At 45.4% G+C, this 27,763-nt stretch overlaps 1 long non-coding RNA gene across 1 annotated transcript in view; it reads right to left on the bottom strand.

The window, feature by feature from the left end:
* Positions 1–26,353, bottom strand: part of LOC123484801 — a 52,301-nt gene extending 25,948 nt beyond the window's left edge. The window contains exons 1-3 of the long non-coding RNA XR_006658709.1: positions 26,218–26,353; positions 25,140–25,223; positions 17,566–17,748 (exon numbers count right to left, since the gene is read on the bottom strand). This is a non-coding gene — a long non-coding RNA (uncharacterized LOC123484801). The remainder of the gene's footprint in view (positions 1–17,565; positions 17,749–25,139; positions 25,224–26,217) is intronic.
* Between the last annotated feature and the right edge of the window lie 1,410 nt (positions 26,354–27,763).

Raw genomic sequence — 27,763 nt, 5'->3', positions numbered from 1 at the left:
TAGTCTCCACTACTAGTCTACTGTTAGTGTCTACTGTCTAGTTGGAACTCTCTCCACTACTAGTCTCCACTACTAGTCTACTGTTAGTGTCTACTGTCTAGTTGGAACTCTCTCCACTACTAGTCTCCACTACTAGTCTACTGTTAGTGTCTACTGTCTAGTTGGAACTCTCTCCACTACTAGTCTCCACTACTAGTCTACTGTTAGTGTCTACTGTCTAGTTGGAACTCTCTCCACTACTAGTCTAAGACTGTTAGTGTCTACTGTCTAGTTGGAACTCTCTCCACTACTAGTCTACTGTTAGTGTCTACTGTCTAGTTGGAACTCTCTCCACTACATCACTACTAGTCTACTGTTAGTGTCTACTGTCTAGTTGGAACTCTCTCCACTACTAGTCTCCACTACTAGTCTACTGTTAGTGTCTACTGTCTAGTTGGAACTCTCTCCACTACTAGTCTCCACTACTAGTCTACTGTTAGTGTCTACTGTCTAGTTGGAACTCTCTCCCACTACTAGTCTACTGTTAGTGACTACTGTCTAGTTGGAACTCTCTCCACTACTAGTCTACTGTTAGTGTCTACTGTCTAGTTGGAACTCTCTCCACTACTAGTCTCCACTACTAGTCTACTGTTAGTGACTACTGTCTAGTTGGAACTCTCTCCACTACTAGTCTCCACTACTAGTCTACTGTTAGTGTCTACTGTCTAGTTGGAACTCTCTCCACTACTAGTCTATTACTGTTAGTGTCTACTGTCTAGTTGGAACTCTCTCCACTACTAGTCTCCACTACTAGCTACTGTTAGTGTCTACTGTCTAGTTGGAACTCTCTCCACTACTAGTCTCCACTACTAGTCTACTGTTAGTGTCTACTGTCTAGTTGGAACTCTCTCCACTACTAGTCTCCACTACTAGTCTACTGTTAGTGTCTACTGTCTAGTTGGAACTCTCTCCACTACTAGTCTCCACTACTAGTCTACTGTTAGTGTCTACTGTCTAGTTGGAACTCTCTCCACTACTAGTCTCCACTACTAGTCTACTGTTGGTGTCTACTGTCTAGTTGGAACTCTCTCCACTACTAGTCTCCACTACTAGTCTACTGTTAGTGTCTACTGTCTAGTTGGAACTCTCTCCACTACTAGTCTCACTACAGTTACTGTTAGTGTCTACTGTCTAGTTGGAACTCTCTCCACTACTAGTCTACTGTTAGTGTCTACTGTCTAGTTGGAACTCTCTCCACTACTAGTCTCCACTACTAGTCTACTGTTAGTGTCTACTGTCTAGTTGGAACTCTCTCCACTACTAGTCTCCACTACTAGTCTACTGTTAGTGTCTACTGTCTAGTTGGAACTCTCTCCACTACTAGTCTCCACACTGTCTACTAGTGTCTACTGTCTAGTTGGAACTCTCTCCACTACTAGTCTCTCTATATGTTAGTGTCTACTGTCTAGTTGGAACTCTCTCCACTACAGTCTCCACTACTAGTCTACTGTTAGTGTCTACTGTCTAGTTGGAACTCTCTCCACTACTAGTCTCACTACTCGACTACTGTTAGTGTCTACTGTCTAGTTGGAACTCTCTCCACTACTAGTCTACTGTTAGTGTCTACTGTCTAGTTGGAACTCTCTCCACTACTAGTCTCCACTACTAGTCTACTGTTAGTGTTACTGTTAGTTGTAGTGTCTACTGTCATTACTCTCCACTACTAGTCTACTGTTAGTGTCTACTGTCTAGTTGGAACTCTCTCCACTACTAGTCTCCACTACTAGTCTACTGTTAGTGTCTACTGTCTAGTTGGAACTCTCTCCACTACTAGTCTACTGTTAGTGTCTACTGTCTAGTTGGAACTCTCTCCACTACTAGTCTCCACTACTGGTCTACTGTTAGTGACTACTGTCTAGTTGGAACTCTCTCCACTACTAGTCTCCACTACTAGTCTACTGTTAGTGTCTACTGTCTAGTTGGAACTCTCTCCACTACTAGTCTCCACTACTAGTCTACTGTTAGTGTCTACTGTCTAGTTGGAACTCTCTCCACTACTAGTCCCTACTAGTCTACTGTTAGTGTCTACTGTCTAGTTGGAACTCTCTCCACTACTAGTCTACTGTTAGTGTCTACTGTCTAGTTGGAACTCTCTCCACTACTAGTCTCCACTACTAGTCTACTGTTAGTGTCTACTGTCTAGTTGGAACTCTCTCCACTACTAGTCTACTGTTAGTGACTACTGTCTAGTTGAAACTCTCTCCACTACTAGTCTACTGTTAGTGTCTACTGTCTAGTTGGAACTCTCTCCACTACTAGTCTCACTACTAGTCTACTGTTAGTGTCTACTGTCTAGTTGGAACTCTCTCCACTACTAGTCTCCACTACTAGTCTACTGTTAGTGACTACTGTCTAGTTGGAACTCTCTCCACTACTAGTCTCACTACTAGTCTACTGTTAGTGTCTACTGTCTAGTTGGAACTCTCTCCACTACTAGTCTCCACTACTAGTCTACTGTTAGTGTCTACTGTCTAGTTGGAACTCTCTCCACTACTAGTCTCCACTACTAGTCTACTGTTAGTGTCTACTGTCTAGTTGGAACTCTCTCCACTACTAGTCTCCACTACTAGTCTACTGTTAGTGACTACTGTCTAGTTGGAACTCTCTCCACTACTAGTCTACTGTTAGTGTCTACTGTCTAGTTGGAACTCTCTCCACTACTAGTCTCCACTACTAGTCTACTGTTAGTGTCTACTGTCTAGTTGGAACTCTCTCCACTACTAGTCTCCACTACTAGTCTACTGTTAGTGACTACTGTCTAGTTGGAACTCTCTCCACTACTAGTCTTACTGTTAGTGACTACTGTCTAGTTGGAACTCTCTCCACTACTAGTCTACTGTTAGTGACTACTGTCTAGTTGGAACTCTCTCCACTACTAGTCTACTGTTAGTGTCTACTGTCTAGTTGGAACTCTCTCCACTACTAGTCTCCACTACTAGTCTACTGTTAGTGTCTACTGTCTAGTTGGAACTCTCTCCACTACTAGTCTCCACTACTAGTCTACTGTTAGTGTCTACTGTCTAGTTGGAACTCTCTCCACTACTAGTCTACTGTTAGAGTCTACTGTCTAGTTGGAACTCTCTCCACTACTAGTCTTACTGTTAGTGTCTACTGTCTAGTTGGAACTCTCTCCACTCTAGTCTCCACTACTAGTCTACTGTTAGTGTCTACTGTCTAGTTGGAACTCTCTCCACTACTAGTCTACTGTTAGTGTCTACTGTCTAGTTGGAACTCTCTCCACTACTAGTCTCCACTACTAGTCTACTGTTAGTGTCTACTGTCTAGTTGGAACTCTCTCCACTACTAGTCTCCACTACTAGTCTACTGTTAGTGACTACTGTCTAGTTGGAACCTCTCTCCACTACTAGTCTACTGTTAGTGTCTACTGTCTAGTTGGAACTCTCTCCACTACTAGTCTACTGTTAGTGACTACTGTCTAGTTGGAACTCTCTCCAGCTCTACTAGTCTACTGTTAGTGTCTACTGTCTAGTTGGAACTCTCTCCACTACTAGTCTCCACTACTAGTCTACTGTTAGTGTCTACTGTCTAGTTGGAACTCTCTCCACTACTAGTCTACTGTTAGTGTCTACTGTCTAGTTGGAACTCTCTCCACTACTAGTCTCCACTACTAGTCTACTGTTAGTGTCTACTGTCTAGTTGGAACTCTCTCCACTACTAGTCTACTGTTAGTGACTACTGTCTAGTTGGAACTCTCTCCACTACTAGTCTCGACTGTTAGTGTCTACTGTCTAGTTGGAACTCTCTCCACTACTAGTCTCCACTACTAGTCTACTGTTAGTGTCTACTGTCTAGTTGGAACTCTCTCCCCACTACTAGTCTACTGTTAGTGTCTACTGTCTAGTTGGAACTCTCTCCACTACTAGTCTACTGTTAGTGTCTACTGTCTAGTTGGAACTCTCTCCACTACTAGTCTCCACTACTAGTCTACTGTTAGTGTCTACTGTCTAGTTGGAACTCTCTCCACTACTAGTCTCCACTACTAGTCTACTGTTAGTGTCTACTGTCTAGTTGGAACTCTCTCCACTACTAGTCTCACTGTTAGTGTCTACTGTCTAGTTGGAACTCTCTCCACTACTAGTCTACTGTTAGTGACTACTGTCTAGTTGGAACTCTCTCCACTACTAGTCTCCACTACTAGTCTACTGTTAGTGTCTACTGTCTAGTTGGAACTCTCTCCACTACTAGTCTCCACTACTAGTCTACTGTTAGTGTCTACTGTCTAGTTGGAACTCTCTCCACTACTAGTCTCCACTACTAGTCTACTGTTAGTGTCTACTGTCTAGTTGGAACTCTCTCCACTATGTCTACGTCTACCATCTACTGTCTAGTTGGACTCTCTCACTGTGTCTACTGTTAGTGACTACTGTCTCCAGCTACTTCTCCACTACTAGTCTACTGTTAGTGTCTACTGTCTAGTTGGAACTCTCTCCACTACTAGTCTCCAATCTACTGTTAGTGTCTACTGTCTAGTTGGAACTCTCTCCCTCTAGTCTCCACTACTAGTCTACTGTTAGTGACTACTGTCTAGTTGGAACTCTCTCCACTACTAGTCTCCACTACTAGTCTACTGTTAGTGTCTACTGTCTAGTTGGAACTCTCTCCACTACTAGTCTCACTACTAGTCTACTGTTAGTGTCTACTGTCTAGTTGGAACTCTCTCCACTACTAGTCTCCACTACTAGTCTACTGTTAGTGTCTACTGTCTAGTTGGAACTCTCTCCACTACTAGTCTACTGTTAGTGTCTACTGTCTAGTTGGAACTCTCTCCACTACTAGTCTCCACTACTAGTCTACTGTTAGTGTCTACTGTCTAGTTGGAACTCTCTCCACTACTAGTCTCCACTACTAGTCTACTGTTAGTGTCTACTGTCTAGTTGGAACTCTCTCCACTACTAGTCTCCACTACTAGTCTACTGTTAGTGTCTACTGTCTAGTTGGAACTCTCTCCACTACTAGTCTCCACTACTAGTCTACTGTTAGTGTCTACTGTCTAGTTGGAACTCTCTCCACTACTAGTCTACTGTTAGTGTCTACTGTCTAGTTGGAACTCTCTCCACTACTAGTCTACTGTTAGTGTCTACTGTCTAGTTGGAACTCTCTCCACTACTAGTCTCCACTACTAGTCTACTGTTAGTGACTACTGTCTAGTTGGAACTCTCTCCACTACTAGTCTCCCACTACTAGTCTACTGTTAGTGTCTACTGTCTAGTTGGAACTCTCTCCACTACTAGTCTCCACTACTAGTCTACTGTTAGTGTCTACTGTCTAGTTGGAACTCTCTCCACTACTAGTCTCCACTACTAGTCTACTGTTAGTGTCTACTGTCTAGTTGGAACTCTCTCCACTACTAGTCTCCACTACTAGTCTACTGTTAGTGTCTACTGTCTAGTTGGAACTCTCTCCACTACTAGTCTACTGTTAGTGTCTACTGTCTAGTTGGAACTCTCTCCACTACTAGTCTCCACTACTAGTCTACTGTTAGTGACTACTGTCTAGTTGGAACTCTCTCTCACTACTAGTCTCCACTACTAGTCTACTGTTAGTGTCTACTGTCTAGTTGGAACTCTCTCCACTACTAGTCTCCACTACTAGTCTACTGTTAGTGTCTACTGTCTAGTTGGAACTCTCTCCACTACTAGTCTCCACTACTAGTCTACTGTTAGTGACTACTGTCTAGTTGGAACTCTCTCCCACTACTAGTCTACTGTTAGTGTCTACTGTCTAGTTGGAACTCTCTCCACTACTAGTCTCCACTACTAGTCTACTGTTAGTGTCTACTGTCTAGTTGGAACTCTCTCCCTACTAGTCTACTGTTAGTGTCTACTGTCTAGTTGGAACTCTCTCCACTACTAGTCTACTGTTAGTGTCTACTGTCTAGTTGGAACTCTCTCCACTACTAGTCTCCACTACTAGTCTACTGTTAGTGTCTACTGTCTAGTTGGAACTCTCTCCACTACTAGTCTCCACTACTAGTCTACTGTTAGTGTCTACTGTCTAGTTGGAACTCTCTCCACTACTAGTCTACTGTTAGTGTCTACTGTCTAGTTGGAACTCATCTCCACTACTAGTCTACTGTTAGTGTCTACTGTCTAGTTGGAACTCTCTCCACTACTAGTCTCCACTACTAGTCTACTGTTAGTGTCTACTGTCTAGTTGGAACTCTCTCCACTACTAGTCTCCACTACTAGTCTACTGTTAGTGTCTACTGTCTAGTTGGAACTCTCTCCACTACTAGTCTCCACTACTAGTCTACTGTTAGTGTCTACTGTCTAGTTGGAACTCTCTCTCACTACTAGTCTACTGTTAGTGTCTACTGTCTAGTTGGAACTCTCTCCACTACTAGTCTCCACTACTAGTCTACTGTTAGTGTCTACTGTCTAGTTGGAACTCTCTCCACTACTAGTCTACTGTTAGTGTCTACTGTCTAGTTGGAACTCTCTCACTACTAGTCTCCACTACTAGTCTACTGTTAGTGTCTACTGTCTAGTTGGAACTCTCTCCACTACTAGTCTACACTGTTAGTGTCTACTGTCTAGTTGGAACTCTCTCCACTACTAGTCTCACTGTTAGTGTCTACTGTCTAGTTGGAACTCTCTCCACTACTAGTCTCCACTACTAGTCTACTGTTAGTGACTACTGTCTAGTTGGAACTCTCTCCACTACTAGTCTCCACTACTAGTCTACTGTTAGTGTCTACTGTCTAGTTGGAACTCTCTCCACTACTAGTCTCCACTACTAGTCTACTGTTAGTGTCTACTGTCTAGTTGGAACTCTCTCCACTACTAGTCTCCACTACTAGTCTACTGTTAGTGACTACTGTCTAGTTGGAACTCTCTCCACTACTAGTCTCCACTACTAGTCTACTGTTAGTGTCTACTGTCTCAGTTGGAACTCTCTCCACTACTAGTCTCCACTACTAGTCTACTGTTAGTGTCTACTGTCTAGTTGGAACTCTCTCCACTACTAGTCTCCACTACTAGTCTACTGTTAGTGTCTACTGTCTAGTTGGAACTCTCTCCACTACTAGTCTCCACTACTAGTCTACTGTTAGTGTCTACTGTCTAGTTGGAACTCTCTCCACTACTAGTCTACTGTTAGTGTCTACTGTCTAGTTGGAACTCTCTCCACTACTAGTCTCCACTACTAGTCTACTGTTAGTGACTACTGTCTAGTTGGAACTCTCTCCACTACTAGTCTCCACTACTAGTCTACTGTTAGTGTCTACTGTCTAGTTGGAACTCTCTCCACTACTAGTCTCACTCCAGTCTACTGTTAGTGTCTACTGTCTAGTTGGAACTCTCTCCACTACTAGTCTCCACTACTAGTCTACTGTTAGTGACTACTGTCTAGTTGGAACTCTCTCCACTACTAGTCTACTGTTAGTGTCTACTGTCTAGTTGGAACTCTCTCCACTACTAGTCTCCACTACTAGTCTACTGTTAGTGTCTACTGTCTAGTTGGAACTCTCTCCACTACTAGTCTACTGTTAGTGTCTACTGTCTAGTTGGAACTCTCTCCACTACTAGTCTACTGTTAGTGTCTACTGTCTAGTTGGAACTCTCTCCACTACTAGTCTCCACTACTAGTCTACTGTTAGTGTCTACTGTCTAGTTGGAACTCTCTCCACTACTAGTCTCCACTACTAGTCTACTGTTAGTGTCTACTGTCTAGTTGGAACTCTCTCCACTACTAGTCTCCACTACTAGTCTACTGTTAGTGTCTACTGTCTAGTTGGAACTCTCTCCACTACTAGTCTCCACTACTAGTCTACTGTTAGTGTCTACTGTCTAGTTGGAACTCTCTCCACTACTAGTCTCCACTACTAGTCTACTGTTAGTGTCTACTGTCTAGTTGGAACTCTCTCCACTACTAGTCTACTGTTAGTGACTACTGTCTAGTTGGAACTCTCTCCACTACTAGTCTACTGTTAGTGTCTACTGTCTAGTTGGAACTCTCTCCACTACTAGTCTCCACTACTAGTCTACTGTTAGTGACTACTGTCTAGTTGGAACTCTCTCCACTACTAGTCTCCACTACTAGTCTACTGTTAGTGTCTACTGTCTAGTTGGAACTCTCTCCACTACTAGTCTCCACTACTAGTCTACTGTTAGTGTCTACTGTCTAGTTGGAACTCTCTCCACTACTAGTCTACTGTTAGTGACTACTGTCTAGTTGGAACTCTCTCCACTACTAGTCTACTGTTAGTGTCTACTGTCTAGTTGGAACTCTCTCCACTACTAGTCTCCACTACTAGTCTACTGTTAGTGACTACTGTCTAGTTGGAACTCTCTCACTACTAGTCTCCACTACTAGTCTACTGTTAGTGTCTACTGTCTAGTTGGAACTCTCTCCACTACTAGTCTACTGTTAGTGTCTACTGTCTAGTTGGAACTCTCTCCACTACTAGTCTACTGTTAGTGTCTACTGTCTAGTTGGAACTCTCTCCACTACTAGTCTCCACTACTAGTCTACTGTTAGTGTCTACTGTCTAGTTGGAACTCTCTCCACTACTAGTCTCCACTACTAGTCTACTGTTAGTGTCTACTGTCTAGTTGGAACTCTCTCCACTACTAGTCTCCACTACTAGTCTACTGTTAGTGTCTACTGTCTAGTTGGAACTCTCTCCACTACTAGTCTCCACTACTAGTCTAATGTTGGTGTCTACTGTCTAGTTGGAACTCTCTCCACTACTAGTCTCCACTACTAGTCTACTGTTAGTGACTACTGTCTAGTTGGAACTCTCTCCACTACTAGTCTACTGTTAGTGTCTACTGTCTAGTTGGAACTCTCTCCACTACTAGTCTACTGTTAGTGTCTACTGTCTAGTTGGAACTCTCTCCACTACTAGTCTCCACTACTAGTCTACTGTTAGTGTCTACTGTCTAGATGGAACTCTCTCCACTACTAGTCTCCACTACTAGTCTACTGTTAGTGTCTACTGTCTAGTTGGAACTCTCTCCACTACTAGTCTACTGTTAGTGACTACTGTCTAGTTGGAACTCTCTCCACTACTAGTCTACTGTTAGTGACTACTGTCTAGTTGGAACTCTCTCCACTACTAGTCTCCACTACTAGTCTACTGTTAGTGTCTACTGTCTAGTTGGAACTCTCTCCACTACTAGTCTCCACTACTAGTCTACTGTTAGTGTCTACTGTCTAGTTGGAACTCTCTCCACTACTAGTCTACTGTTAGTGTCTACTGTCTAGTTGGAACTCTCTCCACTACTAGTCTACTGTTAGTGACTACTGTCTAGTTGGAACTCTCTCCACTACTAGTCTACACTGTTAGTGACTACTGTCTAGTTGGAACTCTCTCCACTACTAGTCTCCACTACTAGTCTACTGTTAGTGACTACTGTCTAGTTGGAACTCTCTCCACTACTAGTCTACTGTTAGTGACTACTGTCTAGTTGGAACTCTCTCCACTACTAGTCTCTCTACTAGTCTACTGTTAGTGACTACTGTCTAGTTGGAACTCTCTCCACTACTAGTCTCCTCTACTAGTCTACTGTTAGTGACTACTGTCTAGTTGGAACTCTCTCCACTACTAGTCTACTGTTAGTGTCTACTGTCTAGTTGGAACTCTCTCCACTACTAGTCTACTGTTAGTGACTACTGTCTAGTTGGAACTCTCTCCACTACTAGTCTACTGTTAGTGACTACTGTCTAGTTGGAACTCTCTCCACTACTAGTCTCCACTACTAGTCTACTGTTAGTGTCTACTGTCTAGTTGGAACTCTCTCCACAACTAGTCTCCACTACTAGTCTACTGTTAGTGTCTACTGTCTAGTTGGAACTCTCTCCACTACTAGTCTCCACTACTAGTCTACTGTTAGTGTTTACTGTCTAGTTGTAACTCTCTCCACTACTAGTCTACTGTTAGTGACTACTGTCTAGTTGGAACTCTCTCCACTACTAGTCTACTGTTAGTGTCTACTGTCTAGTTGGAACTCTCTCACTACTAGTCTCCACTACTAGTCTACTGTTAGTGTCTACTGTCTAGTTGGAACTCTCTCCACTACTAGTCTCCACTACTAGTCTACTGTTAGTGACTACTGTCTAGTTGGAACTCTCTCCACTACTAGTCTCCACTACTAGTCTACTGTTAGTGTCTACTGTCTAGTTGGAACTCTCTCCACTACTAGTCTACTGTTAGTGTCTACTGTCTAGTTGGAACTCTCTCCACTACTAGTCTCCACTACTAGTCTACTGTTAGTGTCTACTGTCTAGTTGGAACTCTCTCCACTACTAGTCTACTGTTAGTGACTACTGTCTAGTTGGAACTCTCTCACTACTAGTCTACTGTTAGTGACTACTGTCTAGTTGGAACTCTCTCCACTACTAGTCTAGACTGTTAGTGTCTACTGTCTAGTTGGAACTCTCTCCACTACTAGTCTCCACTACTAGTCTACTGTTAGTGTCTACTGTCTAGTTGGAACTCTCTCACTACTAGTTCTTTGAACTCTCTCCACTACTAGTCTACTGTTAGTGTCTACTGTCTAGTTGGAACTCTCTCCACTACTAGTCTACTGTTAGTGACTACTGTCTAGTTGGAACTCTCTCCACTACTAGTCTCCACTACTAGTCTACTGTTAGTGTCTACTGTCTAGTTGGAACTCTCTCCACTACTAGTCTACTGTTAGTGTCTACTGTCTAGTTGGAACTCTCTCCACTACTAGTCTCCACTGCTAGTCTACTGTTAGTGTCTACTGTCTAGTTGGAACTCTCTCCACTACTAGTCTACTGTTAGTGTCTACTGTCTAGTTGGAACTCTCTCCACTACTAGTCTCCACTACTAGTCTACTGTTAGTGACTACTGTCTAGTTGGAACTCTCTCCACTACTAGTCTACTGTTAGTGACTACTGTCTAGTTGGAACTCTCTCCACTACTAGTCTACTGTTAGTGTCTACTGTCTAGTTGTAACTCTCTCCACTACTAGTCTCCACTACTAGTCTACTGTTAGTGTCTACTGTCTAGTTGGAACTCTCTCCACTACTAGTCTCCACTACTAGTCTACTGTTAGTGTCTACTGTCTAGTTGGAACTCTCTCCACTACTAGTCTACTGTTAGTGTCTACTGTCTAGTTGGAACTCTCTCCACTACTAGTCTCCACTACTAGTCTACTGTTAGTGTCTACTGTCTAGTTGGAACTCTCTCCACTACTAGTCTCCACTACTAGTCTACTGTTAGTGTCTACTGTCTAGTTGGAACTCTCTCCACTACTAGTCTCCACTACTAGTCTACTGTTGGTGTCTACTGTCTAGTTGGAACTCTCTCACTACTAGTCTCCACTACTAGTCTACTGTTAGTGACTACTGTCTAGTTGGAACTCTCTCCACTACTAGTCTACTGTTAGTGTCTACTGTCTAGTTGGAACTCTCTCCACTACTAGTCTACTGTTAGTGTCTACTGTCTAGTTGGAACTCTCTCACTACTAGTCTCCACTACTAGTCTACTGTTAGTGTCTACTGTCTAGATGGAACTCTCTCCACTACTAGTCTCCACTACTAGTCTACTGTTAGTGTCTACTGTCTAGTTGGAACTCTCTCCACTACTAGTCTACTGTTAGTGACTACTGTCTAGTTGGAACTCTCTCCACTACTAGTCTACTGTTAGTGACTACTGTCTAGTTGGAACTCTCTCCACTACTAGTCTCCACTACTAGTCTACTGTTAGTGTCTACTGTCTAGTTGGAACTCTCTCCACTACTAGTCTCCACTACTAGTCTACTGTTAGTGTCTACTGTCTAGTTGGAACTCTCTCCACTACTAGTCTACTGTTAGTGTCTACTGTCTAGTTGGAACTCTCTCCACTACTAGTCTACTGTTAGTGACTACTGTCTAGTTGGAACTCTCTCCACTACTAGTCTACTGTTAGTGACTACTGTCTAGTTGGAACTCTCTCCACTACTAGTCTCCACTACTAGTCTACTGTTAGTGACTACTGTCTAGTTGGAACTCTCTCCACTACTAGTCTACTGTTAGTGACTACTGTCTAGTTGGAACTCTCTCCACTACTAGTCTCCTCTACTAGTCTACTGTTAGTGACTACTGTCTAGTTGGAACTCTCTCCACTACTAGTCTCCTCTACTAGTATACTGTTAGTGACTACTGTCTAGTTGGAACTCTCTCCACTACTAGTCTACTGTTAGTGTCTACTGTCTAGTTGGAACTCTCTCCACTACTAGTCTACTGTTAGTGACTACTGTCTAGTTGGAACTCTCTCCACTACTAGTCTACTGTTAGTGACTACTGTCTAGTTGGAACTCTCTCCACTACTAGTCTCCACTACTAGTCTACTGTTAGTGTCTACTGTCTAGTTGGAACTCTCTCCACAACTAGTCTCCACTACTAGTCTACTGTTAGTGTCTACTGTCTAGTTGGAACTCTCTCCACTACTAGTCTCCACTACTAGTCTACTGTTAGTGTTTACTGTCTAGTTGTAACTCTCTCCACTACTAGTCTACTGTTAGTGACTACTGTCTAGTTGGAACTCTCTCCACTACTAGTCTACTGTTAGTGTCTACTGTCTAGTTGGAACTCTCTCCACTACTAGTCTCCACTACTAGTCTACTGTTAGTGTCTACTGTCTAGTTGGAACTCTCTCCACTACTAGTCTCCACTACTAGTCTACTGTTAGTGACTACTGTCTAGTTGGAACTCTCTCCACTACTAGTCTCCACTACTAGTCTACTGTTAGTGTCTACTGTCTAGTTGGAACTCTCTCCACTACTAGTCTACTGTTAGTGTCTACTGTCTAGTTGGAACTCTCTCCACTACTAGTCTCCACTACTAGTCTACTGTTAGTGTCTACTGTCTAGTTGGAACTCTCTCCACTACTAGTCTACTGTTAGTGACTACTGTCTAGTTGGAACTCTCTCCACTACTAGTCTACTGTTAGTGACTACTGTCTAGTTGGAACTCTCTCCACTACTAGTCTACTGTTAGTGTCTACTGTCTAGTTGGAACTCTCTCCACTACTAGTCTCCACTACTAGTCTACTGTTAGTGTCTACTGTCTAGTTGGAACTCTCTCCACTACTAGTCTACTGTTAGTGTCTACTGTCTAGTTGGAACTCTCTCCACTACTAGTCTACTGTTAGTGACTACTGTCTAGTTGGAACTCTCTCCACTACTAGTCTACTGTTAGTGTCTACTGTCTAGTTGGAACTCTCTCCACTACTAGTCTCCACTACTAGTCTACTGTTAGTGTCTACTGTCTAGTTGGAACTCTCTCCACTACTAGTCTACTGTTAGTGTCTACTGTCTAGTTGGAACTCTCTCCACTACTAGTCTCCACTACTAGTCTAATGTTGGTGTCTACTGTCTAGTTGGAACTCTCTCCACTACTAGTCTCCACTACTAGTCTACTGTTAGTGTCTACTGTCTAGTTGGAACTCTCTCCACTACTAGTCTACTGTTAGTGTCTACTGTCTAGTTGGAACTCTCTCCACTACTAGTCTACTGTTAGTGTCTACTGTCTAGTTGGAACTCTCTCCACTACTAGTCTCCACTACTAGTCTACTGTTAGTGTCTACTGTCTAGATGGAACTCTCTCCACTACTAGTCTCCACTACTAGTCTACTGTTAGTGTCTACTGTCTAGTTGGAACTCTCTCCACTACTAGTCTACTGTTAGTGACTACTGTCTAGTTGGAACTCTCTCCACTACTAGTCTACTGTTAGTGACTACTGTCTAGTTGGAACTCTCTCCACTACTAGTCTCCACTACTAGTCTACTGTTAGTGTCTACTGTCTAGTTGGAACTCTCTCCACTACTAGTCTCCACTACTAGTCTACTGTTAGTGTCTACTGTCTAGTTGGAACTCTCTCCACTACTAGTCTACTGTTAGTGTCTACTGTCTAGTTGGAACTCTCTCCACTACTAGTCTACTGTTAGTGACTACTGTCTAGTTGGAACTCTCTCCACTACTAGTCTACTGTTAGTGACTACTGTCTAGTTGGAACTCTCTCCACTACTAGTCTCCACTACTAGTCTACTGTTAGTGACTACTGTCTAGTTGGAACTCTCTCCACTACTAGTCTACTGTTAGTGACTACTGTCTAGTTGGAACTCTCTCCACTACTAGTCTCCTCTACTAGTCTACTGTTAGTGACTACTGTCTAGTTGGAACTCTCTCCACTACTAGTCTCCTCTACTAGTCTACTGTTAGTGACTACTGTCTAGTTGGAACTCTCTCCACTACTAGTCTACTGTTAGTGTCTACTGTCTAGTTGGAACTCTCTCCACTACTAGTCTACTGTTAGTGACTACTGTCTAGTTGGAACTCTCTCCACTACTAGTCTACTGTTAGTGACTACTGTCTAGTTGGAACTCTCTCCACTACTAGTCTCCACTACTAGTCTACTGTTAGTGTCTACTGTCTAGTTGGAACTCTCTCCACAACTAGTCTCCACTACTAGTCTACTGTTAGTGTCTACTGTCTAGTTGGAACTCTCTCCACTACTAGTCTCCACTACTAGTCTACTGTTAGTGTTTACTGTCTAGTTGTAACTCTCTCCACTACTAGTCTACTGTTAGTGACTACTGTCTAGTTGGAACTCTCTCCACTACTAGTCTACTGTTAGTGTCTACTGTCTAGTTGGAACTCTCTCCACTACTAGTCTCCACTACTAGTCTACTGTTAGTGTCTACTGTCTAGTTGGAACTCTCTCCACTACTAGTCTCCACTACTAGTCTACTGTTAGTGACTACTGTCTAGTTGGAACTCTCTCCACTACTAGTCTCCACTACTAGTCTACTGTTAGTGTCTACTGTCTAGTTGGAACTCTCTCCACTACTAGTCTACTGTTAGTGTCTACTGTCTAGTTGGAACTCTCTCCACTACTAGTCTCCACTACTAGTCTACTGTTAGTGTCTACTGTCTAGTTGGAACTCTCTCCACTACTAGTCTACTGTTAGTGACTACTGTCTAGTTGGAACTCTCTCCACTACTAGTCTACTGTTAGTGACTACTGTCTAGTTGGAACTCTCTCCACTACTAGTCTACTGTTAGTGTCTACTGTCTAGTTGGAACTCTCTCCACTACTAGTCTCCACTACTAGTCTACTGTTAGTGTCTACTGTCTAGTTGGAACTCTCTCCACTACTAGTCTACTGTTAGTGACTACTGTCTAGTTGGAACTCTCTCCACTACTAGTCTACTGTTAGTGTCTACTGTCTAGTTGGAACTCTCTCCACTACTAGTCTACTGTTAGTGACTACTGTCTAGTTGGAACTCTCTCCACTACTAGTCTCCACTACTAGTCTACTGTTAGTGTCTACTGTCTAGTTGGAACTCTCTCCACTACTAGTCTACTGTTAGTGTCTACTGTCTAGTTGGAACTCTCTCCACTACTAGTCTCCACTACTAGTCTACTGTTAGTGTCTACTGTCTAGTTGGAACTCTCTCCACTACTAGTCTACTGTTAGTGTCTACTGTCTAGTTGGAACTCTCTCCACTACTAGTCTCCACTACTAGTCTACTGTTAGTGACTACTGTCTAGTTGGAACTCTCTCCACTACTAGTCTACTGTTAGTGACTACTGTCTAGTTGGAACTCTCTCCACTACTAGTCTACTGTTAGTGTTTACTGTCTAGTTGTAACTCTCTCCACTACTAGTCTCCACTACTAGTCTACTGTTAGTGACTACTGTCTAGTTGGAACTCTCTCCACTACTAGTCTCCACTACTAGTCTACTGTTAGTGTCTACTGTCTAGTTGGAACTCTCTCCACTACTAGTCTACTGTTAGTGTCTACTGTCTAGTTGGAACTCTCTCCACTACTAGTCTCCACTACTAGTCTACTGTTAGTGTCTACTGTCTAGTTGGAACTCTCTCCACTACTAGTCTCCACTACTAGTCTACTGTTAGTGTCTACTGTCTAGTTGGAACTCTCTCCACTACTAGTCTCCACTACTAGTCTACTGTTAGTGTCTACTGTCTAGTTGGAACTCTCTCCACTACTAGTCTCCACTACTAGTCTACTGTTAGTGTCTACTGTCTAGTTGGAACTCTCTCCACTACTAGTCTCCACTACTAGTCTACTGTTAGTGTCTACTGTCTAGTTGGAACTCTCTCCACTACTAGTCTCCACTACTAGTCTACTGTTAGTGACTACTGTCTAGTTGGAACTCTCTCCACTACTAGTCTCCACTACTAGTCTACTGTTAGTGTCTACTGTCTAGTTGGAACTCTCTCCACTACTAGTCTACTGTTAGTGTCTACAATCTAGTTGGAACTCTCTCCACTACTAGTCTCCACTACTAGTCTACTGTTAGTGACTACTGTCTAGTTGGAACTCTCTCCACTACTAGTCTACTGTTAGTGACTACTGTCTAGTTGGAACTCTCTCCACTACTAGTCTACTGTTAGTGTTTACTGTCTAGTTGTAACTCTCTCCACTACTAGTCTCCACTACTAGTCTACTGTTAGTGACTACTGTCTAGTTGGAACTCTCTCCACTACTAGTCTCCACTACTAGTCTACTGTTAGTGTCTACTGTCTAGTTGGAACTCTCTCCACTACTAGTCTACTGTTAGTGTCTACTGTCTAGTTGGAACTCTCTCCACTACTAGTCTCCACTACTAGTCTACTGTTAGTGTCTACTGTCTAGTTGGAACTCTCTCCACTACTAGTCTCCACTACTAGTCTACTGTTAGTGTCTACTGTCTAGTTGGAACTCTCTCCACTACTAGTCTCCACTACTAGTCTACTGTTAGTGTCTACTGTCTAGTTGGAACTCTCTCCACTACTAGTCTCCACTACTAGTCTACTGTTAGTGTCTACTGTCTAGTTGGAACTCTCTCCACTACTAGTCTCCACTACTAGTCTACTGTTAGTGTCTACTGTCTAGTTGGAACTCTCTCCACTACTAGTCTCCACTACTAGTCTACTGTTAGTGACTACTGTCTAGTTGGAACTCTCTCCACTACTAGTCTACTGTTAGTGTCTACTGTCTAGTTGGAACTCTCTCACTACTAGTCTCCACTACTAGTCTACTGTTAGTGTCTACTGTCTAGTTGGAACTCTCTCCACTACTAGTCTCCACTACTAGTCTACTGTTAGTGTCTACTGTCTAGTTGGAACTCTCTCCACTACTAGTCTCCACTACTAGTCTACTGTTAGTGACTACTGTCTAGTTGGAACTCTCTCCACTACTAGTCTACTGTTAGTGTCTACTGTCTAGTTGGAACTCTCTCCACTACTAGTCTCCACTACTAGTCTACTGTTAGTGTCTACTGTCTAGTTGGAACTCTCTCCACTACTAGTCTCCACTACTAGTCTACTGTTAGTGACTACTGTCTAGTTGGAACTCTCTCCACTACTAGTCTACTGTTAGTGACTACTGTCTAGTTGGAACTCTCTCCACTACTAGTCTCCACTACTAGTCTACTGTTAGTGACTACTGTCTAGTTGGAACTCTCTCCACTACTAGTCTCCACTACTAGTCTACTGTTAGTTTCAACACTCCACACTACAGTCTACTCTATGATCATGAAGCAAACCTCAGTCTTTCCCCTCTGGCCCTTAGAGCTCTTCTGCTCTGCCTTTGGGCCTCCTCGGGAGCGCTTTCTTCTCTTGCTGCCCTTCTCCTCCTGCCGGCCTCCTCCTGCTTTCACCTCCTCTGTAGTAGCAGCAGTAAAAGTAGTTGCCGTAGCAGCAATACGACGTACTACTTTCCTGATGACCTTAGGAGTGGAGGGGTATGAAGTCATGTTAGCAGGACAGAGGGATGGAGTGGAGGGGTATGAAGTCATGGGGATGGAGTGGAGGGGTATGAAGTCATGGGGATGGAGTGGAGGGGTATGAAGTCATGTTAGCAGGACAGGGGATGGAGTGGAGGGGTATGAAGTCATGTTAGCAGGACAGAGGGATGGAGTGGAGGGGTATGAAGTCATGGGGATGGAGTGGAGGGGTATGAAGTCATGGGGATGGAGTGGAGGGGTATGAAGTCATGGGGATGGAGTGGAGGGTATGAAGTCATGGGGATGGAGTGGAGGGGTAGAAGTCATGGGGATGGAGTGGAGGGGTATGGAAGTCATGTTAGCAGGACAGAGGGATGGAGTGGAGGGGTATGAAGTCATGTTAGCAGGACAGGGGGATGGAGTGGAGTGGAGGGGTATGAAGTCATGTTAGCAGGACAGAGGGATGGAGTGGAGGGGTATGAAGTCATGTTAGCAGGACAGAGGGATGGAGTGGAGGGGTATGAAGTCATGGGGATGGAGTGGAGGGGTATGAAGTCATGTTAGCAGGACAGAGGGATGGAGTGGAGGGGTATGAAGTCATGGGGATGGAGTGGAGGGGTATGAAGTCATGGGGATGGAGTGGAGGGGTATGAAGTCATGGGGATGGAGTGGAGGGGTATGAAGTCATGTTAGCAGGACAGAGGGATGGAGTGGAGGGGTATGAAGTCATGGGGATGGAGTGGAGGGGTATGAAGTCATGGGGATGGAGGGGAGGGGTATGAAGTCATGTTAGCAGGACAGAGGGATGGAGTGGAGGGGTATGAAGTCATGGGGATGGAGTGGAGGGGTATGAAGTCATGTTAGCAGGACAGAGGGATGGAGTGGAGGGGGTATGAAGTCATGGGGATGGAGTGGAGGGTATGAAGTCATAGGGATGGAGTGGAGGGGTATGGAAGTCATGGGGATGGAGTGGAGGGGTATGAAGTCATGTTAGCAGGACAGAGGGATGGAGTGGAGGGGTATGAAGTCATGGGGATGGAGTGGAGGGGTATGAAGTCATGGGGATGGAGTGGAGGGGTATGAAGTCATGGGGATGGAGTGGAGGGGTATGAAGTCATGTTAGCAGGACAGAGGGATGGAGTGGAGGGGTATGAAGTCATGGGGATGGAGTGGAGGGGTATGAAGTCATGTTAGCAGGACAGGGGGATGGAGTGGAGGGGTATGAAGTCATGGGGATGGAGTGGAGGGGTATGAAGTCATGGGGATGGAGTGGAGGGTATGAAGTCATGGGGATGGAGTGGAGGGGTATGAAGTCATGTTAGCAGGACAGAGGGATGGAGTGGAGGGGTATGGAAGTCATGGGGATGGAGTGGAGGGGTATGAAGTCATGGGGATGGAGTGGAGGGGTATGAAGTCATGGGGATGGAGGGGAGGGGTATGAAGTCATGTTAGCAGGACAGAGGGATGGAGTGGAGGGGTATGAAGTCATGGGGATGGAGTGGAGGGGGTATGAAGTCATGTTAGCAGGACAGGGGGATGGAGTGGAGGGGTATGAAGTCATGGGGATGGAGTGGAGGGGTATGAAGTCATGTTAGCAGGACAGGGGGATGGAGTGGAGGGGTATGAAGTCATGGGGATGGAGTGGAGGGGTATGAAGTCATGGGGATGGAGTGGAGGGGTATGAAGTCATGGGGATGGAGTGGAGGGGTATGAAGTCATGGGGATGGAGTGGAGGGGTATGAAGTCATGGGGATGGAGTGGAGGGGTATGAAGTCATGTTAGCAGGACAGGGGGATGGAGTGGAGGGGGGGGTTTGGTGATATCAGAAGAGGACGGGGGGAGATCAGAAGAGGACAGGGGGAGATGTTCAGGTGATATCAGAAGAGGACAGGGGGAGATGTTCAGGTGATATCAGAAGAGGACAGGGGGAGATCAGAAGAGGACAGGGGGAGCTGTTCAGGTGATATCAGAAGAGGACAGGGGGAGATGTTCAGGTGATATCAGAAGAGGACAGGGGGAGATCAGAAGAGGACAGGGGAGCTGTTCAGGTGATATCAGAAGAGGACAGGGGAGCTGTTCAGGTGATATCAGAAGAGGACAGGGGAGATGTTCAGGTGATATCAGAAGAGGACAGGGGGAGCTGTTCAGGTGATATCAGAAGAGGACAGGGGGAGCTGTTCAGGTGATATCAGAAGAGGACAGGGGGAGATGTTCAGGTGATATCAGAAGAGGACAGGGGAGATGTTCAGATGATATCAGAAGAGGACAGGGGGATATCAGAAGAGGACAGGGGGAGATCAGAAGAGGACAGGGGGAGATCAGAAGAGGACAGGGGGAGATGTTCAGGTGATATCAGAAGAGGACAGGGGGAGATGTTCAGGTGATATCAGAAGAGGACAGGGGGAGATGTTCAGGTGATATCAGAAGAGGACAGGGTGTGATGTTCAGGTGATATCAGAAGAGGACAGGGGGAGATGTTCAGGTGATATCAGAAGAGGACGGGGGGAGATGTTCAGATGATATCAGAAGAGGACAGGGGGAGCTGTTCAGGTGACATCAGAAGAGGACAGGGGGAGCTGTTCAGGTGATATCAGAAGAGGACAGGGGGAGATGTTCAGGTGATATCAGAAGAGGACAGGGGAGATGTTCAGATGATATCAGAAGAGGACAGGGGGAGATCAGAAGAGGACAGGGGGAGATCAGAAGAGGACAGGGGGAGATCAGAAGAGGACAGGGGGAGATGTTCAGGTGATATCAGAAGAGGACAGGGGGAGATCAGAAGAGGACAGGGGAGATGTTCAGGTGATATCAGAAGAGGACAGGGGGAGATCAGAAGAGGACAGGGGGAGCTGTTCAGGTGATATCAGAAGAGGACAGGGGGAGATGTTCAGGTGATATCAGAAGAGGACAGGGGGAGATCAGAAGAGGACAGGGGGGAGCTGTTCAGGTGATATCAGAAGAGGACAGGGGGAGCTGTTCAGGTGATATCAGAAGAGGACAGGGGGAGATGTTCAGGTGATATCAGAAGAGGACAGGGGGAGCTGTTCAGGTGATATCAGAAGAGGACAGGGGAGCTGTTCAGGTGATATCAGAAGAGGACAGGGGGAGATGTTCAGGTGATATCAGAAGAGGACAGGGGAGATGTTCAGATGATATCAGAAGAGGACAGGGGGATATCAGAAGAGGACAGGGGGAGATCAGAAGAGGACAGGGGGAGATCAGAAGAGGACAGGGGGAGATGTTCAGGTGATATCAGAAGAGGACAGGGTGATATCAGAAGAGGACAGGGGGAGATGTTCAGGTGATATCAGAAGAGGACAGGGGGAGATGTTCAGGTGATATCAGAAGAGGACAGGGTGTGATGTTCAGGTGATATCAGAAGAGGACAGGGGAGATGTTCAGGTGATATCAGAAGAGGACAGGGGGAGCTGTTCAGGTGACATCAGAAGAGGACAGGGGGAGCTGTTCAGGTGATATCAGAAGAGGACAGGGTGTGATGTTCAGGTGATATCAGAAGAGGACAGGGGGAGATGTTCAGATGATATCAGAAGAGGACAGGGGGAGATCAGAAGAGGACAGGGGGAGATCAGAAGAGGACAGGGGGAGATCAGAAGAGGACAGGGGGAGATGTTCAGGTGATATCAGAAGAGGACAGGGGGAGATCAGAAGAGGACAGGGGGGAGATGTTCAGGTGATATCAGAAGAGGACAGGGGGAGATCAGAAGAGGACAGGGGGAGCTGTTCAGGTGATATCAGAAGAGGACAGGGGGAGATGTTCAGGTGATATCAGAAGAGGACAGGGGGAGATCAGAAGAGGACAGGGGAGCTGTTCAGGTGATATCAGAAGAGGACAGGGGGAGCTGTTCAGGTGATATCAGAAGAGGACAGGGGGAGATGTTCAGGTGATATCAGAAGAGGACAGGGGGAGCTGTTCAGGTGATATCAGAAGAGGACAGGGGGAGCTGTTCAGGTGATATCAGAAGAGGACAGGGGGAGATGTTCAGGTGATATCAGAAGAGGACAGGGGAGATGTTCAGATGATATCAGAAGAGGACAGGGGGATATCAGAAGAGGACAGGGGGAGATCAGAAGAGGACAGGGGGAGATCAGAAGAGGACAGGGGGAGATGTTCAGGTGATATCAGAAGAGGACAGGGTGATATCAGAAGAGGACAGGGGGAGATGTTCAGGTGATATCAGAAGAGGACAGGGGGAGATGTTCAGGTGATATCAGAAGAGGACAGGGTGTGATGTTCAGGTGATATCAGAAGAGGACAGGGGGAGATGTTCAGGTGATATCAGAAGAGGACGGGGGAGATGTTCAGATGATATCAGAAGAGGACAGGGGGAGCTGTTCAGGTGACATCAGAAGAGGACAGGGGAGCTGTTCAGGTGATATCAGAAGAGGACAGGGGGAGATGTTCAGGTGATATCAGAAGAGGACAGGGGAGATGTTCAGATGATATCAGAAGAGGACAGGGGGAGATCAGAAGAGGACAGGGGGAGATCAGAAGAGGACAGGGGGAGATCAGAAGAGGACAGGGGGAGATGTTCAGGTGATATCAGAAGAGGACAGGGGGAGATCAGAAGAGGACAGGGGGAGATGTTCAGGTGATATCAGAAGAGGACAGGGGGAGATCAGAAGAGGACAGGGGGAGCTGTTCAGGTGATATCAGAAGAGGACAGGGGGAGATGTTCAGGTGATATCAGAAGAGGACAGGGGGAGATCAGAAGAGGACAGGGGGAGCTGTTCAGGTGATATCAGAAGAGGACAGGGGGAGCTGTTCAGGTGATATCAGAAGAGGACAGGGGGAGATGTTCAGGTGATATCAGAAGAGGACAGGGGGAGCTGTTCAGGTGATATCAGAAGAGGACAGGGGGAGCTGTTCAGGTGATATCAGAAGAGGACAGGGGGAGATGTTCAGGTGATATCAGAAGAGGACAGGGGAGATGTTCAGATGATATCAGAAGAGGACAGGGGATATCAGAAGAGGACAGGGGGAGATCAGAAGAGGACAGGGGGAGATCAGAAGAGGACAGGGGGAGATGTTCAGGTGATATCAGAAGAGGACAGGGTGATATCAGAAGAGGACAGGGGGAGATGTTCAGGTGATATCAGAAGAGGACAGGGGAGATGTTCAGGTGATATCAGAAGAGGACAGGGTGTGATGTTCAGGTGATATCAGAAGAGGGACAGGGGGAGATGTTCAGGTGATATCAGAAGAGGACGGGGGGAGATGTTCAGATGATATCAGAAGAGGACAGGGGGAGCTGTTCAGGTGACATCAGAAGAGGACAGGGGGAGCTGTTCAGGTGATATCAGAAGAGGACAGGGGGAGATGTTCAGGTGATATCAGAAGAGGACAGGGGAGATGTTCAGATGATATCAGAAGAGGACAGGGGGGAGATCAGAAGAGGACAGGGGGAGATGTTCAGGTGATATCAGAAGAGGACAGGGGGAGATCAGAAGAGGACAGGGGGAGATGTTCAGGTGATATCAGAAGAGGACAGGGGGAGATCAGAAGAGGACAGGGGGAGCTGTTCAGGTGATATCAGAAGAGGACAGGGGGAGATGTTCAGGTGATATCAGAAGAGGACAGGGGGAGATCAGAAGAGGACAGGGGGAGCTGTTCAGGTGATATCAGAAGAGGACAGGGGGAGCTGTTCAGGTGATATCAGAAGAGGACAGGGGGAGATGTTCAGGTGATATCAGAAGAGGACAGGGGGAGCTGTTCAGGTGATATCAGAAGAGGACAGGGGGAGCTGTTCAGGTGATATCAGAAGAGGACAGGGGGAGATGTTCAGGTGATATCAGAAGAGGACAGGGGAGATGTTCAGATGATATCAGAAGAGGACAGGGGGATATCAGAAGAGGACAGGGGGAGATCAGAAGAGGACAGGGGGAGATCAGAAGAGGACAGGGGGAGATGTTCAGGTGATATCAGAAGAGGACAGGGTGATATCAGAAGAGGACAGGGGGAGATGTTCAGGTGATATCAGAAGAGGACAGGGGAGATGTTCAGGTGATATCAGAAGAGGACAGGGTGTGATGTTCAGGTGATATCAGAAGAGGACAGGGGGAGATGTTCAGGTGATATCAGAAGAGGACGGGGGGAGATGTTCAGATGATATCAGAAGAGGACAGGGGGAGCTGTTCAGGTGACATCAGAAGAGGACAGGGGAGCTGTTCAGGTGATATCAGAAGAGGACAGGGGGAGATGTTCAGGTGATATCAGAAGAGGACAGGGGAGATGTTCAGATGATATCAGAAGAGGACAGGGGGAGATCAGAAGAGGACAGGGGAGATCAGAAGAGGACAGGGGGAGATCAGAAGAGGACAGGGGGAGATGTTCAGGTGATATCAGAAGAGGACAGGGGAGATCAGAAGAGGACAGGGGGAGATTTTCAGGTGATATCAGAAGAGGACAGGGGGAGATCAGAAGAGGACAGGGGGAGCTGTTCAGGTGATATCAGAAGAGGACAGGGGGAGATGTTCAGGTGATATCAGAAGAGGACAGGGGGAGATCAGAAGAGGACAGGGGGAGCTGTTCAGGTGATATCAGAAGAGGACAGGGGAGCTGTTCAGGTGATATCAGAAGAGGACAGGGGGAGATGTTCAGGTGATATCAGAAGAGGACAGGGGGAGCTGTTCAGGTGATATCAGAAGAGGACAGGGGAGCTGTTCAGGTGATATCAGAAGAGGACAGGGGGAGATGTTCAGGTGATATCAGAAGAGGACAGGGGAGATGTTCAGATGATATCAGAAGAGGACAGGGGATATCAGAAGAGGACAGGGGAGATCAGAAGAGGACAGGGGGAGATCAGAAGAGGACAGGGGGAGATGTTCAGGTGATATCAGAAGAGGACAGGGTGATATCAGAAGAGGACAGGGGGGAGATGTTCAGGTGATATCAGAAGAGGACAGGGGGAGATGTTCAGGTGATATCAGAAGAGGACAGGGTGTGATGTTCAGGTGATATCAGAAGAGGACAGGGGGAGCTGTTCAGGTGATATCAGAAGAGGACAGGGGGGAGATGTTCAGGTGATATCAGAAGAGGACAGGGAGATGTTCAGATGATATCAGAAGAGGACAGGGGGAGATCAGAAGAGGACAGGGGAGATCAGAAGAGGACAGGGGGAGATCAGAAGAGGACAGGGGGAGATGTTCAGGTGATATCAGAAGAGGACAGGGAGATCAGAAGAGGACAGGGGGAGATGTTCAGGTGATATCAGAAGAGGACAGGGGGAGATGTTCAGGTGATATCAGAAGAGGACAGGGGGAGATCAGAAGAGGACAGGGGGAGATCAGAAGAGGACAGGGGGAGATGTTCAGGTGATATCAGAAGAGGACAGGGTGAGGATGTAATGGGGGTGTGGAGGGTGTACAGCGGTTACTTTTCGGGTGACAATGTTTCCATCCTCGTCTGTGAACTGTTCCTCTGTCACTGACTCCACAGGGATGTTTCTGGCCTGTTCTCCCTGAGGATGGTATGGTGCATTAGGATCAGACCTGACGCTAGTTTACCTGTCATCATTAGTTTACCTGAGGTTAGTTTACCTGTCATCATTAGTTTACCTGAGGTTAGTTTACCTGTCATCATTAGTTTACCTGAGGTTAGTTTACCTGTCATCATTAGTTTACCTGTCATCATTAGTTTACCTGACGCTTGTTTACCTGTCATCATTAGTTTACCTAACGTTAGTTTACCTGTCATCATTAGTTTACCTGATGCTAGTTTACCTGTCATCATTAGTTTACCTGTCATCATTAGTTTACCTGTCATCATTAGTTACCTAACGTTAGTTTACCTGACATTAGTTTACCTGAGGTTAGTTTATCTGTCATCATTAGTTTACCTGACGCTAGTTTACCTGTCATCATTAGTTTACCTGTCATCATTAGTTTACCTGTCATCATTAGTTACCTAACGTTAGTTTACCTGACATTAGTTTACCTGAGGTTAGTTTACCTGAGGTTAGTTGACCTGTCATCATTAGTTTACCTGAGGTTAGTTTACCTGAGGTTAGTTTACCTGAGGTTAGTTTACCTGAGGATAGTTTACCTGAGGTTAGTTTACCTGAGGTTAGTTTACCTGAGGATAGTTTACCTGAGGATAGTTTAGCTGTCATCATTAGTTTACCTGACGCTTGTTTACCTGTCATCATTAGTTACCTAACGTTAGTTTACCTGACATTAGTTTACCTGAGGATAGTTTAAATGAGGTTAGTTTACCTGTCACCATTAGTTTACCTGAGGTTAGTTTACCTGAGGTTAGTTTACCTGAGGTTAGTTTACCTGAGGTTAGTTTACCTGAGGTTAGTTTACCTGAGGTTAGTTTACCTGAGGTTAGTTTACCTGCCCTAGGGACATTAGCAACACAAAGCTCCATTTGCAAAAAGCACTGCCACAACATTACCTTTTAATTTCACCACAAATCAAATAAACACACAGAACATTAAACTACTATCTCACATAATATCAGCTTGGCAGAGAGATCCAGAGAAACCCACGGGTGGGGATGGTAACATTATACATGGAACTGAAAACACAAGCCAACATCAGCACAACAGTTTGCAGCCATGATGAAAGACTGGGTTTAACTACATTTACAGTACCAGTCAAAAGTTTGGATACACCTACTCATTCAAGGGTCTTTCTTTATTTTTACTATTTTCTACATTGTAGAATAATACTGAATACATCAAAACTATGAAATAACACATATTGAATCATGTAGTAACCAAAGAAGTGTTAAACAAATCAAAATATATTTTATATTTGAGATTCTTCAAAGTAGCCACCCTTTGCCTTGATGACAGCTTTCCACACTCTTGGCATTCTCTCAACCAGCTTCATAAGGTAGTCACCTGGAATGCATTTCAATGAACAGGTGTGCCTTGTTAAAAGTTAATTTGTGGAATTTCTTTCCTTCTTAATGTGTTTGAGCCAATCAGTTGTGTTGAGACAAGTTAGGGGTGGTATACAGAAGATAGCCCTATTTGGTAAAAGACCAAGTCCATATAATGGCAAGAAAAAGCTCAAATAAGCAAAGAGAAATCCATCATTACTTTAAGACATGAACGTCAGTCAATCCGGAACATTTCAAGTGCAGTCGCAAAAACCAGCAAGCGCCAACGAAGATGGCGGCCTCGCGAGTAGCTCTCAGGAAACTTTGCAGTATTTCGTTTTTTTTATGTATTATTTTTTACATTATTAGCTCAGAAAGTGTTTTGTATCATCAGCGGTGTTAACTCACCAGCATTACGACCAGGAATACGACTTTCCCGAAGCAGATCCTTTGTTTGCTCTCCCCAGGGCAATTGAACTGATTCCAGCGGCTGATCCAAAACATCGCCGGCGGAGGAGAGGCACTCGGAGCGGCCTGCTGGTTCAACTTAGGAGGCGCGCACACCACCCACCACTTCCAAGTATACTACTCGCTAATGTTCAGTCTTTGGATAACAAGATCGACGAGCTCAGGGCAAGGATTTCTTTCCAGAGAGAAATCAAGGCCTGTAACATACTTTGTTTCAAGGAAACATGGCTCTCTGGGGATATTCGAAATCGGTCCAGCCAGCAGGGTTCTCAGTTCATAGCGCAGACAGAAATAAATGTCTCCGGGAAGCAGAAGGGCGGAGGTGTGTGTTTCATGATTAACGACTCATGGTGTAATTGTAGTAACATATAGGAACTCAAGACCTTTTGTTCACCCGACCTAGAATACCTCACAATCAAATGCCGACCGTATTATCTCCCAAGAGAATTCTCTTTGGTTATAGTCACGGCCGTGTATATCCCCCCTCAAGCCGATACCACAACGGCCCTCAAAGAACTTCACTGGACTTTATGCAAACTGGAAACCACATATCCTGAGGCTGCATTTACTGCAAAGCAAATTTGAGGACTAGGCTGCCGAAGTTCTATCAACATATCGACTGTTGTCCTCAGGCTGCTAAAATCCTCGACCATTGCTATTCGAACTTCTGGGGTGGCTACAAGGCCCTCCCCCGCCCTCCTT

The sequence above is a fragment of the Coregonus clupeaformis genome, unplaced genomic scaffold, assembly GCF_020615455.1.
Source record: "Coregonus clupeaformis isolate EN_2021a unplaced genomic scaffold, ASM2061545v1 scaf0468, whole genome shotgun sequence".
Classification (NCBI taxonomy): domain Eukaryota; kingdom Metazoa; phylum Chordata; class Actinopteri; order Salmoniformes; family Salmonidae; genus Coregonus; species Coregonus clupeaformis.
Note: the sequence above shows the minus strand (reverse complement) of the source record. Positions and strands in the feature narration are given on the sequence as shown.